The sequence below is a fragment of the Mauremys mutica genome, chromosome 7, assembly GCF_020497125.1.
Source record: "Mauremys mutica isolate MM-2020 ecotype Southern chromosome 7, ASM2049712v1, whole genome shotgun sequence".
Classification (NCBI taxonomy): domain Eukaryota; kingdom Metazoa; phylum Chordata; order Testudines; family Geoemydidae; genus Mauremys; species Mauremys mutica.
Genome location: NC_059078.1, coordinates 15723238 through 15741033, shown reverse-complemented (window position 1 = coordinate 15741033; position 17796 = coordinate 15723238).

The window sequence follows — 17796 nt, the reverse complement described above, 5'->3', positions numbered from 1 at the left end:
CAATCAGCATATTTTAAAGTCTAATATAGTTGCTAAAACACACAGTTTGAGCTAACTTCAGCTTTCAGTTATGCTGCTATGTATAAGTAGTAAATGGTATTGTGCCAGTGTAATTGAAAAGAAGAAAGTTAGACTCTTCTTCTAAAAGAAATGATTACTCTGAAGACAAAGGGTAAGATTTTTCAAGAGTGATCAAGTCCCATTTTCAAAATTAGTTTAGACAGTAAGAAGCCTAAATCCCATTGACTTTCAATGAGACTGCAGGTAAAATTTTCAAAAGCACTTAAGTCTCATTGAAAGTCAGTTACTCTACACGGCAATTGAGCCTCTCAACAAATTCTCCAAAATCACACACAATACTCCTAGGAAGGGATAGAATTGTGAGCTCTTTGAGGCAGCCCTTTTGTCCCCAGAAAGTGCTTCACACACAGTAAACGTTACCATAAACGGAGATGATCATCAGTCTCTCAGAAGGGCAGTTGGATGCTCTTTTCAAGTCAAAAGAATCTGGGGGCCTAACTGCTCTGGGCATCTTTAAAGGTCTCCCCTATCATTAGTAATGGAAACGGTCTGAGGTGCCTGTACTGCAGTGTGGCTAAAGTGGAAGCAGATGCACCCTAACATAACAGTAAGTAATTTTAATAAAGTCATCCTTGAAGTGAGGATCTTAGGGAACAAGGGAAACAGGCACTTTCCATAATTTTCTAAAGGAATATATGCAAGTTTAAAAAAAACCTGCATCAAGTATTTTGGATTGCTTTTGAAGGGGAAGGAATAATTTATTTCCTCCCCCCTCCCTCACCTTATTCATACCTAACCTGGCAGAGACAAAATAAATAACTTGGGACTGAACAGCTAGCCATTTTATCAGCAGCATTGGGAAGGAACAATCTATTGGGTAAATGCAGCTGGCAGTTTCTGTGCATATGGGGTTAGTGGAATATGGGTAGTGGAGAGTTACAGGCACTTGTCTGATCACTGCTAATGGGAGGTGTGTGAATAATCCCCTGTGGACTATGCTAAAAATTGTTCCCTAATAGTTTTTAACTACAGTTCATTGCCTACATAATGGCTTATGGACATGAAGCATCCTGCCTTTTAGGATAAAATGAAAAAGCTAGGCAACATGTGAAGTTCTTTGCTTGGGCAGAGAGGGAGGAGACATCGAAACCTGCAGATGGAAATATCTCACACTGGGATCTGAACAGTGAGATCAAAAGGTAAATGGGATGCACTTCCTGCATGGAGAATAGCTAAGGATGTTGCATTGTCTCCCCTTTGAACAACATAGAGCACAATCTGATCCTACATTTATTTCGAATTTTAACATGTAAAAAAATATATACATACATAGACACACCTGACCAAATATTCTAGGTCTTAGGTACAACTGAAGTTAAAAATCACATATGGAACCTTTGGGATCTAACTGCCTATGAAGAACAAACAGAAGCAGTCTGCAAAACTGAAGGATCCTAAAGGATCCCCACATATGCGCATCAAACTCCACGCAGAAACATAGTTAGAATTTAGAAGCTTGAGAGGTTTTTCTACAGCTCCCAATAAACTCACATTAATTTGTCAAAGTTTGTTGAGAAGCAAACACCTAGGGGGTGGGGGCAGGGGCAGCTCTAGACATTTCACCGCCCCAAGCACGGCGTCATGCAGCGGGGGGCGTTCTGCCAGTTGCCGGTCCCGCGGCTCCAGTGGACCTCCCGCAGGCTGCCTGTCTGCCACCTTCCTGGCGACCGGCAGAGCGCCCCCCACAGCATGCCGCCTCAAGCACGCGCTTGGCGTGCTGGGGCCTGGAGCCGCCCCTGGGTGGGGGGGGGAGAGGAGAGAGGGAAGAAACAATCACCAGGTGCTTAAATGTTACTTTAGTAAAGAGATTTCCACCCATTTGAAGTAGAAGGGAGGAAGTGGATTTTCATTAATTCTGAATGACAGTTGCTTCCTTCCATCCTGTAATACCACCTAAATTGGACAGTTGCAATGTAAATCAAGAGTTGAATTAACTTTTCACTGTGACGCTAAATAGCAATTCCTTTTATCATTCAAAATACAGGGTTGATTCTACAATTAGATCCATGCCATTCTGTAGGGCACCTGGCCCCATGCACAATTCCATGGGTCTCCATCCTGGCACAAGAAGTCCATCTACATGAATCCAGTGGCAAGATGGGGCCTTAGTATGATGCTAGCTGGGGATATCACAATCAGTCCTTGTCCAGTGCTGTGCACTAATGCACACACCTCTTTATTAAAGATAGTAATCTAAATAAACATTTAACCCTCTGAGTGTTCTGCACCATTTGTGCAAGTCACAACAGGTGAAAATACTCTACCCCTATCAGAGTTTTAATATCCCAGACAGAGCCATTTTCATCCCAGGCGTAACTATTGACTTGACAGATCAGTTTAGCCAGTTATGTTTCATAAAACACAATACTCAGGTATGAAACCTTGACCTTTATCTAAGCATGCACAAATTTATTCCAGAGCAGAATTTCTCCAGTTTCCAGAAGCCAATACAATGAGCTCTTTCCATGGAGAAAATTATTTGTCTCTGAATCTGTCCCTCAAAATTTGCTCCTGTTTCTACATCGAGTTCCTGTTTAGGTAGCCAAGTGTCTGCTTTTCACCTATAGAAGTCATCCCATGGAGTTTAAGCAAGTCTACAAAATACCTCTAGGCAAATTAGAGACCAATGTTGATCTGAAGAGACTCATCATCTGTAGTATAAGCAAAGTAAACTGAGGCTGTTAAGTCTATGAATTTCAGTCTTCTTTGCAGGCATATGACAAAAATATTCCCACAACAGCAGCATAAAGTATATAAGAGTGCAATAAACAGCATTCCAATTCAATTTTTAAACTTTATGAACCAAATCCAGAGCCCACTGAAGTCAACAGGAGCCTTGAGTAGCTTCTGGATCAGAGCCTACATGGACAACACTGCCCCCATCAGAGATGTGATGCAACTGCCAGTACCCACCATACATGTGCATTTGCTAATGCAAATGGGTGCAATACTTAGCCTCCCACAGTGCCTCAGACACATTATTCAACCCTACTTCAAATCAGCAGCAATCGCTGAAGACAGCTTTTCATAATAGGCATGTCTCTATGGGGAAATCCACCCATATGTGGAGGGAAGCAATGAAACCAGATACATTTAAACTCAATGTCAAAAACATCAGTTGCACATGGGCCCTTCTCACCAAGGTAATTTTCATCTATGGCCTTGATTCTGCAAACTTACAGACATGAGTATCTATGAATTATCCCACTGTAAAGTACTATAGACACTTAAATTACTGTAATTTCTCTCTTAAGTGAATGGTCTTACTAGTCACATGACCAGGACTGAGCACATGTCTTAGGGCTGCTCAGGTCCCAATAAGATTCTCAACATTGATTGGTATTGACTATGCAAACAGGAATGCACAGCGCCCACCTGCCATTTGCTACTTCAACTCAATAAAAGAAGAGCAGAACAAGCAAATACTTTGGGCATCTTTCTTAAGACCATATCAAGTGAGAATTTTAGTGCTGAATTACAGTACTCCCTATTTGCATGATTCTGGTTAGCCTAAATTTGCTTCAGATTAGGCCACAATCCTGCAATTCACTGTATGCAGAGCCCTATTGATCTCAATAGAACTCTATTCAGGAGTTCTATTCTATTTCTGCAAAAGAAAGAACCAGGCACAAGAAACGATTATTTGAAATTATGAAATAAAAATACATACAAGTTAGATTAAAAACCACACTGTTCAATCAGGGCTTGGAAACAGCTGATATGCACCCATGAAGCACACAAGCAGCTCTCTGAAGCTACTATTTTGTTCTCTAGAATGTCATCTTTCATTGTAAAAAGTCTCTATCTGTTATGGCTGGGAAGAAAAACATGCTTCATATGTTTTTTTTTTTTAAGTTAACTGATGCAAAGACATCTGAGAGTCTGCAGAGAGCTAGGAACAATAGCTCTAAGGGTATGTCTACACTGCAGGCTTCTTTCGGCAGCGTGTTGAGTTAATAAATGATTACACACCGCATGGGTATAAATATCACCTTAGACACTGATGTATGGCTTAGGCAAGCAGAGTAAAGATATACCTGAAGGTTGTGGGTATGTACCCCAGGACATATCCATCATGGTTCTTCACTTGCCCAAGCAATGCCACCCCCTCTATAATGATATTTTGTTTTGGAATAGTATCCTGCTACTGGAGCCTTTTCTTGCTGTAGGGAAAGGCTTCAGCAGCTGCCTGTATCTCTCTCTGCTGTGGGGAAAGGCTCCAGCAGCACCCAATTGCTGGGGTCTTTCTCTGCTGCCTCTTTCATGAGTACATGTAGCTACACGCAAGCATGGACACAGCTTGATTTTTACTGTGGCATGTAGCTACTGTAGCCCATCGAGTTAGCTTTAGCATTCATTTTATTTAGGAGTAACACAAGGAACCTACTGGCCTTTGTTACGTAAGACATTGGCTTCGGCAGTTAGCATGAGGCTTGAGGCCTACAAACTTTGGATCGATGGCCCAGATGTTTTACCACAAGAGTGCGATGGCATTGAATTGATGTATACAAGTTGAGATTATTAATATAATAACCTATAACAGAAGGGCACCCAACATTAGTAGGATGCGGAAATACAGAAAAGGAAGAGGCGAGAAACCCCCACTGAATTAGGCATACTGGCAACTTGGGTGAAAAAGCCCTGCTCTCCCTAGGAGATCAAACAGCTCTGTTTTGCCCTACCCCTCCATCTGTCTGCATATCCCACATCTCTTCTTCCTTCCTTCCCCACCTGTATCCTACCACTTCCTAGAGCAGAACACTGGTCTTTTGCCCAGACAGGTTTTATTTCAGCATTTCCTAGGGTCTTTCAGCTAAGTAGCCTCTTCCTTAAACTGCCCTCATGCTGCAACCTTGGCCCCAGACAGGATGTGCTAGTCTAGGTGGCTGACCGAACAGCCTATGCCAGAAGTAACTCTGGTATCTGCCAGTCAGGAGAGAGGGGCAACTATTGTACTATGCACATTCTGTAGCGCAGAGAAACTGAATATTTCCCTTTTCAGTCCTCCATTATTAGTTCAATTTTACAATAACCACCTACCTCCCAGATGCTCTGTGAAGCGTGGTTATTTAAAGCATTTTCAAGCAAAAAGCACTATAATTGCTACATACACTATCACTGTAGTTCTTCTAAGCTCATAAACCTGTTATTTACTTTCCCAGTGGTGCTGGGCATCCTCTTGCAATTAAGTATGTATCATACTGTGTGGTACGAGTACCTTTATAGTGATTGTTTCCACATTCTTCTTTGACCAACATTTTAAACGGTATGCAAAGCACATTGAGGAACTGGACAGCTATTTTTGCAGGTTCCTCCTCTGGCTACAGAGTACCAATTTGTTTGCTGTTAATTTGTAAGACATGCAAGCTCTTACAGATGCAATATTGAATACTTCTGTGTAACATTACATATACATCCAAGATGCTATATCATTTCTACCAGGAAAAAAAAATACACAAACTGCCCCTAGAAAGAAGTGAAATGATAGAAATACAAGCAAAATGGCACCAGATTGAAAGCCCAGTGAAGTCCAAGAGAGTTTATCCATTGATTTCAGGGACATTCAATGCATCAGGCTGTATGTGAGTGTGTGATTGAGTAGCCTGGATCTCTTGCATAACACATGCCATTGAGAGTTTCCACCAATAATGCCTGCAGTGGATGACTTAGTAGTGTGGCATTCCTGTGTTTGTCTTCTATGAGAAGAGTTAAATTATCCAAAAAGGTGATCATTTAATGAGAGAGGATAAGAGGGGAGGAAATAAAAGGTATTGGAAGCTGGCAGATGGACTTTTTTGTTCCAGAAAAAGGTTAATGAACTACACAACCTTCTTCAGCCCTTAGGTCACGGTTTGAATCTGCTCTGGTTGGTGGCTGAAAATTGTCACACACACACATACGCAGCCCCTCCGCAATCAACCACTACTACAGTATACAGCTTTCCTGCTAGATTTGAGAAGGCAGAGGACCAAATAGGCACAGAGACTAAAACTACTCACTCATCCATAGCAGGGATCCCGCCACATTAATGGGGAACAGGGTGTAGGAGCTCTTTCTGGAGCTAGCTAGAGAATGTCAGTCTGTATGGCTGTCAATCAGCACCATTTCATCAGCACTAAATTCACCTTTTTTAAATAGACTGAGGCGACGCAAGGGAAACAATGAGGCATGCATGCCTCCTCCCGAGTGGATTTTTGTTAGGAACATTCTAGCAGATACGTAAATGGCTTAGAGAGCTCCATCCCTTTCTTTGGTTTCCATTCAGGAGTTCCTACTGCACCTCCTGCCTCATGAAGGAATGTGGAAACCTGTTTGCTTGGGTTTTCTCCATGGAAGCCCACCTCTCTGCACCTTTTAGCAGCACACGCTTACCCTTTTAAAGTGTTCTTAAAGCGTTAAGGGCTGTATTGGCACCTTGCCATTTGGCCCACGTAATGGGCAGAACATAGCTGTGATGGTTCTAGAACAGTTCAGGGACCAAACTGACTCTCAATACAATCGGGTCTCTCTCCCATGCAGCAGAGGGGAAGCAATGTGTTTTGCCAGCACTTTCTCTGATGCAGCTTCCTCCCCTCTCTGTGATGGCTCAGCTATGAGGACTGGCACATGGGGTTGGGACAAAGCCACTTCCTGCTCTTTTTCATCCAATAGTGAGTAGCACTCAACAGTGGCTGTTCTTCCCTCTGCACGCTTACCCACAATACAGGCTAGTCACACAACAGTGCTACAGTAATTTACCTCTTCCAAGGCACACAGCCAGGAGTGCTAGCATTCCTAAATTATCAATGAATTTCTCAAAACAAAGCGAGACATCACAAATCCTTTGACCGTTTATCAAAGGGCAGCCCAAGTGTTTCAATAAAAGCCTAGTAAGAAACTGAAGCCAAAAAGTACCTATGTGCTAAGTCAAATTTAACATAGTTGAATATTTACAAAGATTATGGAGTATGAAGGTGTGACACTTTCATGTGCTCCCCGGTTAAAATATTGGGCACCCAAATCCTACTTCTTATTTTGTTTCTTGCCCTCTCTTCCAACTTCGCTGCTTTCCCTGTTATCTTTAGTTCACTTGATAAAGAGACAGACCATTCCAAAATGCTTGGAGCCCCAATAATCCCTCATGTTAATTCTGCTGATTATGAAGGAGTTAACCAAAAGGATGACTTTAGCTCCCGGCATACTCAAAACAAACCATAGCCTATCCATGCGAGTATGAATGTTAGTGGGTCTGCTCTTCCTTCTGTTGAAGGGATTCGAACAGACTCCCTGCAACAAAGAGCATACAGTCTAAAATGTAGGGATAAAATTGGGAGAGAAGGACAATATTTACAGCAATAACCTCGCATGATTATTCAGCTTAAGGCATGGCTATGTCATGGTGGGTTATTTAGTATACTCTCACAAAACAAAAACACATCAAGCAAAGACAACTCACTCACTTACTGTGAGCACCATGAAACCGGGTGAGGGTGGAAAGCAAGACTCTCCAGAAACTCACTGAACACTTGGACCAGGTTAGGGAAAGTACTGTATCATTATGGTGACAACATGAAGAGGGACATGGAGGCACTTGTGTGGGAGGCAGCTAAATGAGGCATCAAGGATGGAATTAGTGATGGAAAGGAGTGCGAAGACATCATGATAAGAGAAACATTTGGATAACCAGGAAATAAACAATCAGGCAGCAGCAGAGACAAAAAAAATTGAAAATATAATACAGTACTGTGTTAAACGTAAACTACTAAAATAATAAAGGGAAAGCAGCATTTGTCTTCTGCCTAATACATTTTCAAAGCTGTATTAAGTCAATGTTCAGTTGCAAACTTTTGAAAGAACCACCATAATGTTTTCTTTAGAGTTATGAACAACCTCCATTCCTGAGGTGTTCAAAATTGAGGTTCTACCATGTAGGAAAGGGAGGCCAACGTTCCTGTACACTGATTGTAGAAATGTAGGCTATGATTTTGCAGAGACCCTAAGGGAGTTAGGAGTTCAAATCCCAATGCAGTTTAATGAGAGTCATGCATTTAAATCCCTTTGTCTTTTAAAAACCCAATCTAGTGCCAGCTAAAGACCTGATCCAATAGCTAATGAAGTCAGAGAGAGTCTTTCCATTGACTTAACACTGAATCAGACCTAAATCTTTATTTCTAGAAAGAATTCCTTAACATCGATTTATAGTCTTCAGGCTTCAAAGAGAATTCCATTTGGCAGTTTCAAGAATGTCTATTTGCTAGATAAAAATAAGGCTGCGAGTGGGCCTGGGTGAGAAGCAGCTTGCTGCACCATGATTCAGCTAAGATGGAGCAGAGATATCAAATTAACATCTCTTTGAAACCATTTATGGAACATAGGCCAAACTCCTTAAGTGATGTGTTAGCCAGTATTTCAGTGAGGAGTTTTAAATCAGCTTGAAGCAATAAATTGGCCTCCAGGCAGCTCATTCTGTAAGGGGATTTCCCATTCTTCTTTAGATCTGACAAATTTTTGCTAAACACACTTGTTCTTGGAGCAATACAAATTCAAAGCTGACAGTAAATATTAATCCTTATAATCCTTTTCTTTCTGTGTATTGATTAATTTATATAGCCTATGGAATAGCTAACAGAATTCAACATATTTGGTTAATAAGGCCCAGAACACTGGTCCTTTACCGATAAGGAGTAATCCTATTCAGGAATTCTATGCACTAGACTATACCTAATAATCTGTGGCATCTCAATGCCTATAAAACTACAGATAGTCTGGGAACCATCCCCGTAACATACATACCGTATTTTCCGGCGTATAAGGCGATGGGGCGTATATGACGACTCCCTAATTTTACAGTTAAAATATAGGTTTTGGCCTATATTCGCCCTATAAGACGACCCCCCCTTCCGAGGGGGAGGAGCCCAGAGCCTTTTAAATCCCAGCCGCAGCCGGGAATCAGAGGGCTCTGGGCTGCCCGCTGCGGCGGGGAGCCCAGAGCCTTTTAAATCCCAGCCGCGGCCGGGAGTCAGAGGGCTCTGGGCTGCCCGCTGCGGCGGGGAGCACAGAGCCTTTTAAATCCCAGCCGCCCGCTGTTTATACCCGGCGTATAAGATGACCCCCGATTTTTGGGGGTTGTTTTTTAATATAGAAAGTCGTCTTATACGCCGGAATATACGGTAAGCATATATAAACCTGAGAAACAGATGGGGTTGATTGTTATAGCACATAGAGAAATACGATTGGGGAGAAGACCCACCCACTGAAAGATTATCTTGAAGAATCTTTAATACTCTCAGCTGTACATAATGATGTTTTCATGCATAAATCAGGCAAACTGAGAAAATATAGATATGACATCAGAACATATGTTTCTTTTGGCAGAGGGTCTCTGTTTGAAAACTCTATATGAGGACACTGGTGTTGAAACTTAGCTAGGGAATGAAACTGCACATCCCTCCAGTTACAAAGAGGAAGAGACACCTCACATCAAAGGGTGTGAATGTATCTATTCTTTACTAATCAACGATAGAGAATCTTTGATTAAATAATTCCTGTTGAGCCTGTTATTTGACAATCTTGGGTCATCATTAACTCAGACATACAACAGAGCTGAAGGTGTATAGAACATTTAGAGGTTTGAACATTGAGAAAACTGCATAATGGCATCAGATGTCCCCTGTAGTACAAGGAACTTACAGCAGTTCCCCATCCAAAGAGTTTAGGAAACTTAATTTCAGCTAAAGATAATTTCATTGCTATTTAAATTGCAGATGCGGCTTCAGCTGGATAAAGCAAGCTGAAGTGTCCAGCATTTCTCCAAGTTTCTTTCTGGCTCTTATGGAGGAAATGGCACTTGGGCTCAGAAGCCTGTGCCTCCTACCAGCAATGACAAATAGGCAGATCATAAAAGCAAATGATCTAGGAAAAAACCAAAACAGCAAAATGCATGATCCACAGGATAAGCGTAGAAATCAAAGCAAATTATATAGACCTGAAGTTTAAAATGGAGCATGTGAGTGGATTTAACAATTCAAGATTTGTTTGTTCATCCCTTATTAAAGCCAAGCTACTGCCCCTAAGTGTTAATGGGAGTTACATTTACCTCCAAGATTAAGCGTGTAATTTAATTTATTTTTCACAGGGCTCTTTTTGGTAGCTACCATCCATCCAATGATATATAATAAGTAGAACTAGAAAAAAAAGTGTCTATTACCATTTTTGTTTAAGTGAAAAATGTTCTTAAAATTAGGAGGGGAAATTCACTGTCCAAGGGAGTTTCCACTAGTATTTAAGAAAAATATGAATATTCTGCTTAAAATTTTGAAAATGAAAAATTCTCCCCCATTTTTTAATATTGAAAATTTCAGTTTTCAATATTTTGTCCCCCTAAAAGGGGGGGGGGATGGTGAAAATTTCTTTATTAAAATAGAATTTTTATATGGAAAAAGGTTTAACTTTTTATTACTAGAATCTGTAGGAAACTTAAGTGTGATTCTACTTACTTTTGGAGGATATAACATCCATATTACACCTGGTCAAAAAGTGTTACTTTGCCTTTTTTGCATCAGCTCAATAGTTGATTGAAAAACAAGATAGTTCACATACATCGTGATATCTTTATCAACAGGGCTTTAGTGAATTTATAGATATAAAATTATTGTAATTCCCCCAAGCCCTTCTATCCTGACAAAACACCAGTTGCTGCAAAACACCAGTTTACAAGTCTTGTTTCTATTAGTGTTGAAATAAAAACAGATACATCGTTTTATGAATTGATAGCTAGGAAGCCAAGTTCTGAGTACTGCATACTAGTCTCTTATTTCACATGTATAAGCTGAACAGCACAGCAGTCCAATACAACTAGCCTCAATTTTACACCATCGCATTGCTGAGAAGATAACAGCAAGGTCAACCCTAAGATAAGCAGACACAAAGTTATTGAAGCCAACGGGTCTTGCACCAGCTTAACCTAGAGCTGGATGTGGCCCATCCTCTATAAAGTGGTTTCCAACAGATGTTATTGAATCAACGCTTACGTACAACCTACAGTTTAAGGGGCATTAATCCTTGCCCTTTAAAGCAATTGGAATGTTAAGCAAAGTACACAAATTTTGTAAAGCAACATTATGTGGGACAAAAGACCTAACATCCAACTAGGATGTAACACAAGTAGACTGTGAGAAGTTAGACAAACCTTATTATAGTCAACTCAGGTGAACGCAGATTCAAATGGCCGGACGTACCTGCTTTCACATCTTCATTTTCACCTAATTATACCCTACACGCCTGATCATATAAAACATTGCAGGGCTAAGCACAAATGTAAATTGTTAAGCTATATTCCGCAGACTTCAGCAGGAACTAAGGGTAGTTTCCATGAGCATTTAGCTCCTCACAGGATTGAGCCAAAGAAACACCAAGGACACCTCCTGGCTCCTCCATACCAAAAGAAGAACAGAATCAGTATCATGAGCAAACAATAAATGCTGCCATTTATTTTACCAGTGGGATTCTTGTAGCTGAATCCTCCAAAAGGAAGCAGCGCAGAACAAAGATAGTAAAAGGGAGCTGTTAATGCTTTTGGCCCATCGCTATTTCCAGGCCATATTCCCGCCAAAGCAGGATGGTTCCCTTTAGTACATTTTCTAGTGCAGCCTCCAATCTAGATGCAAGTGTCACATAAGATTCGCACCATTACCCTTGGGAGGTTATTCTACAGTCTCTGGACTAGTCCACACAAAATACAACCCAGCTTGCCAAACTAAGTCAGTCTACCCTGCGCTCCATGCACTAAGTGTCCATGTGAACTCTGCTGCCACACCCTAAACGTTCCCTACTCTGCTTTGAATTGGGAGAGATTAAAGCACACTAGGGAACTGTGAGAACATGGCAGCAGGGTCCATCGACACTTCAGGTAAATGGACACTGGAATTAGACACCCATGGCTGGTCCATGCCAGCTGACGGCTTAGCATCTTACACTTGTGCCTAGCCCTGCAATTAGTCTAATTGCAGTGTTTGGATCTGGGCTGCAGCCCAAGTCCTAGAGCCCAGGACCCTGTGAGGTGGGAGGGTCCCAGACACCTACAGCACAATTAAACAGCCTGAGCCCCATAAGCCTGAGTCAGCTGTTTTTTAGTGTGTGTGTGTGTGTGTGTGTGTGTGTGTGTGTGTGTGTGTGTGTGTGTGTGTAAGTAAACAAACCCTAACAGATATCACTATTAGGACATTCTGACTTTTAGTCCAAGTTGTCCTGTTCCATTCCATTCCACCTAATTATACCCCATGCATTTACACACGGTACAGTGAATATTGCCCTGAATACTGTAAGTAGGTACATCTCTGAGATCTTTCTTGCATTGATCACAGTAGTTCGGTTGATTGAAGAAAGATAAGCAGTAAGAAGAGCGTATTTGTGCATGATACACTACAGGGATTTGTCCATCCATATGAAATTTTGAATCTAATGTTGCCAAGGTCAGTGATGTTAGAATGAGATGCTGCATAAGGGCTACTCATAAATGTTTCCTTTGCCTAGCTGTTACTGTAGCTTGCACAATTTCTACAATGGAGATTATTTGTAACTTGATGTTTTATTTCTTCTGACTTTTCCGTTCCCCTTGTGTAACGTAATCTTTTCCAGTCTTCCCGGTCTAACAAATTCCCCAAGATGCATACCAAACTACTGGATAGAGAATGCTCATGTTGCATAAATTAAGTGAAACAAATACATATTTGCTAAAGTTTTGTTTTAGTCACCCTGAAATCCAAAATATACAGGATGTCAAGTATCAGAGGGGTAGCCGTGTTACTCTGGTTCTGTAGAAGCAGCAAAGAATCCTGTGGCACCTTATAGACTAACAGATGTTTTTGCAGCATGAGCTTTCGTGGGTGAATACCCACTTCGGACTTGCATCCGAAGAAGTGGGTATTCACCCACGAAAGCTCATGCTGCAAAAACATCTGTTAGTCTATAAGGTGCCACAGGATTCTTTGCTGCTTCTACAAAATATACAGGATGTATGTGAGGACTGCATTTAACTCCATATTTTATTTGTGGGAAAACCCATGGTGTGAAAGTTATTTCCCCCCCAGCATCCACATTGTACTTTTTGCAGAGCTCTATATGAAAACATACCATGTGTTCATACTGAGAAGCAATGACCATACCATTATAAGGTGGAAAAAAAAAGTGGTTTTGCCATTGCCAAATTCAAAAGCACTCAAAGAAATTTAAAAAGATCATTTGCACTCTAATAGACACATCTAGGGCCTAGTTTGTCACAGGTCCTGAGCACCTGTAGCTTTTGTTCAAATCAGTGGGAGCTGTGAGTACCCAGTAATCCTGGGGGGAGGTGGGGGAAGGCGGAAATCAGACTTCTCCAGTCAAAATTAGATTTCCACTCTGGTCAACAGCAGGCCCACTTTATCCTTGCAAATGCCACAATTATAAATGAAAATTGGATACATGCGGCTCACAGCATATAATAAAACAAGGAATACAGTTGTGCACACCTATTTGCAGTCCAGCAGCCCCCAAGGGGCCCCCAACAAAGATCGGTGCCCATTTTCCTAGGTGCTGTACAAACAGTGAGAAACCAATCGCTGGTCCGAGTATGTTCTAGTCTACATAGACAAGATAGAAAATAAGGTGGAAGGAAAAACAGGAGTGAAGTGGCTTGCTCAAGATCACACACTTTTAGAGCCAGGAGAAACTGAAACCATACCTCCCAACTCCCAGTCTAGTGCCTTATCCACTAGGCCACATGACATCATGTTATATTCCAACTTTTATGAAGCATGGAATTAGCCACGAGCCCTCAGTTTCTAAGGGCTTGTCTACACAGTAGGTGGAACAACTATAACAAAATTAATTGTGATGTACACTATGTCCCCTTGAGCAGCTCATCTACTGGCTATATCCTTCTAACACAGGGGCAGGCAAACTTTTTGGCCTGAGGGCCGCATTGGGTTTTGGAAATTGTATGGAGGGCTGGTTAGGGGAGAGGGCCTGGCCCAGCCCCCCGCTTCTCACCCCCTGACAGCCTGTCCCCGGGACCCCTGCCCCATCCCCCGCGCTCTGCTCCCTGTCTGACCCCAGAATCCCCATCCCTGACTGCCCCCTGCATCTCATCCAACCTCCCATTCCTGACTGCCCCCCCGACCCCGGCTCCCATTTAATCCCCCTGTTCCCCACCCTCTGACTGACCCAACCCCCTTCCCCAACCCCCCCCACACACACACTCTGCCCCCTTACTGCGCTGCCTGGAGCACCAGTGGCTGGCAGCACTACAGCCACGCACCGTGCAGCACAGAGCACCAGGTCAGGCCGGGCTCTGCAGTGGCGCTGCCCCAGGAGCCCGCCGTCCAGAGCATTGCGCCAGGGCAAGCTGAGGCTGCAGGGGGAGGGGGAACAACAGTGGAGGGGCCGGGGACTAGCCTCCTGGGGCAGGAGCTCAGAGGCCTGGCAGGAGGGTCCCACACCATAGTTTGCCCACCTCTGATTTAGGGTCTCAGTCTTTCACTCGCCATTTCATCTTCCCGATCCCTCTGTTTACACATACACACCCTTTTCCCCTCCTTGAAAATTCTTCAACATCACTTGTTTTGTTCCTCTCACCAACTACACAGGCTGCCTTGCTTCTGAATTTCATTCTTTCCTACATAGCCCATTTCTGTTTCTTATAGCTCAGTGTATCCTAGTATGGGCAGCTAGGATGGTTCCTTCTAATTGGATCCAGCTGTTTTTACAGGCATCCAGTACCAGACTGCCAAAAAAGAATACAGCCAACTCAGTTATTGGTGGATTACCAACAGACCACAATTTAGAATCTGGAAACAGCTGCTGTAGCTGCCTAGCAAAGGTAGCAAAATATGGTTAAAGTTGTCAGCAAGAGCCAGAGGGCCTTAAACTGCAAGGGACTTAATAGAAGCATCACTATAAACCTGGAAGGTGGGGGTAGGGGGTGAGTCACAGCTCTTTTAGGCCTGCTCCAGAGGAAAGACAGATACAAACATTCTGATCTCTGCAACGAAGAAATAATTCAGCCATAGGGTGCCCCATTGGCCCCCAGCCCCAAATAAAATAGCACAAATATAGGTCAGTTTTCCCATCTCCAGAAACAAAATAAAAAACAAACAATCTTACTATAGTTGCATTTCCCAATAGAAGCACTGTCCTTTTAGACCAGGATTTAGCACTCATCTGGGACAGAGAGAAAGTAGAAAGCCATCCTTCCCCCTTTCCACCAACCTTTATTTCTTTCCCCTTCCTGCTATTCTCTGCTTCCTTCCTATTGGCCTCCCACACAGAGGAAGCACAGATGTTCATTCCTCCTCCCAGCAACAGAATAAGCCACAGCTGCCAGCTCTTCCTACCAGGTCTGGCAGCTTAAAGAGCTGCTTAATACGTGGGTTTAACCCCTTCTAACTTCCTAGAGGGATGGGGCACATATATCCTATCCCAGGGCTGAGCTGGCTTAACTTTGACTTCAGTGGGAGCTTGCACAATCAGGCCCATAACCATAGATATGATTTACTTTGCGTAATAATCCATTTTTATCCCATAGCCTATTTATTTGCTAAAATCCAAAGGCCTAAAACATGTGCAGACCTTAAATAAAAATAGAGGAACAATTAACCCCCAAAACTAAAAAGATGCATTGTCCAATTAGCTAGTGTGTATGTGTCACTATTGCCCTCTGCTAGACTGAATGTCAGGCCACTCAAGTGTATTTGACCATGTTATGCCCTAGTGGTCTAACCTCTGAAAACCTTTAGAGTCTTTCTATGATTTATAGAGTGGCAAAGCACCTTCCTTCAGGGCGCCTAAGCATACAAACACCTACTCCAGCTACAAATCTGTTAAAGCAGCAGTACGAGACTTGGACTACTGAAAACTTTGTGCGCCCATATTTAGGGCTTGAGCACAGGGCACTGTCTGAGAAAAATGGAGGGGGGAGTTAAGTCAGCATGTAGAACATTATATGTGATTGCCTTCTATACTGCAAAATCGGGGCGGAGGCGAGGGTGAGAAGTGCTCAAAAAGTGGAAGACATAATGGGACATATGTCTTGAAAGAGTCAGGGAGGTAAACCAAGGTCGGGGGAGAGGCAACGGACCTCACTGGCCCATAGCAATTGAAACCCCTGCTTGACCACCTCCTCCTCAGCTTCCCACTGTCTCACAGAGCCCCTAAAGAGCTGTGTGCGTATGTGGTCTTGAAATAGCTTTTCTACATCCCAGTGTCTTGCACTCTTACACGACAGAGGCAATATTTTATTAACACTCAGGACATTGACTGCTAAATTATTTAGGTTTTTCAAGATTGTTAAAGAAAAAAAGAGCTGCCGGTCTCAGCCCTTACATGCCAGCCTTCAGCTTGGAATGAATTTTTACAACGGAATTATGAACCTCAGAGCGCATTGGAAATGCTGACAGACCTTTAACTGGTGTTCTGTAGAGCACAGAAAACGGCAACTGTAATAATTTGGAAATGTCTTGTTTAAAATACATTTAGGCCATGCAAACCAGATATTGATATTCACTTGTAGTATCTGAGAGCCAACAGTGCCTGGAAGGCATCTCATTGAGAGAATCTTTTTCTGCAGCAGTACCAGCAGGTGGGATGAAACAGTGACAAATGGGAAGGAAGGCAGCACATATGAATAAGCTCTTTAATATCCTATTTGTTTGCTCATCTTGGCTGCTTGCTTTGTTATTTCATATCATCTGGCAGCGTCAAAGCAGCCAAAGTGCAATCCATTCCTGCAACATGGTCCTGGGGAGGGCTGGAGATGTTTACTCTTCAGTAGCCTATTACTAGGAATGCTCAAAATGTCTGTGGGGAAACTGCAGGTGGTGCTGCTATGGCTGCAGTGAGTGCTGCTGAATGATATGCCATTTTTATTTCATTTCAGAGATCCACCACTTGTGCACTGTGTCAAGGGGCTTTATTGGTGCTAATACAATTGCTGGGTTCTCATTAAGAGTAAATCTGGAGCCTGAATGCAATATCTCTGCTTCCACCACCATTCTGTGTTTAGCAAAGTATTTCACGAGTGTTTGCTGGATTTAGGTCTACACATTCCTTAAGGGGAAAAAGGAATCTTTATTCTTTAAGTGCTGTATGCACAAGAAGCTTGATCCTTCTTGCCATGAATTAAAAGGGAGCTTGAATTCCCAGAATTGCCTTATGAATGGTTTAAAACTTATTCTTCCTATAGGTCTGTGATCAGCACTTTGGTTCCCATCAATAAAATTGGCATATAACCTCAGTTTCCACCCAGCAGCTGTTGACATACACCAGAGACTTTCAATAACAGAATATGATATGAACTGAATGTCAGTGCCCCATAAGTGAGGATGAATGCTCTTTAATGGGGATCTCTGTGCTTATGCCACCTATAGTAATGATGCCTACCTGCTTTGTAAAACACTTTGAGATCAACAGTGATACATGCATTCTAAGTATGAGCTGTATTGTTTTCCACACAACCACCTTCTTTTAGACAGAATTATCTGGAACATATTCAATATTATTCTAAACTCTAATGCATGCAGAGAGGAACAAGATAGAAGGGAAACTGGAAGAAGCAAAGAAGAAAACAAGACAGGCCCATAATTTGCACACTGCTGCACAAATCCTGCCAGTGGACATGAGGACTCTAAAACATCTGAACTGAAGACATCCAGTCTAGACATTCATCTGTTGAATTAGTACTTTATAGTGGCCTGATCCTAC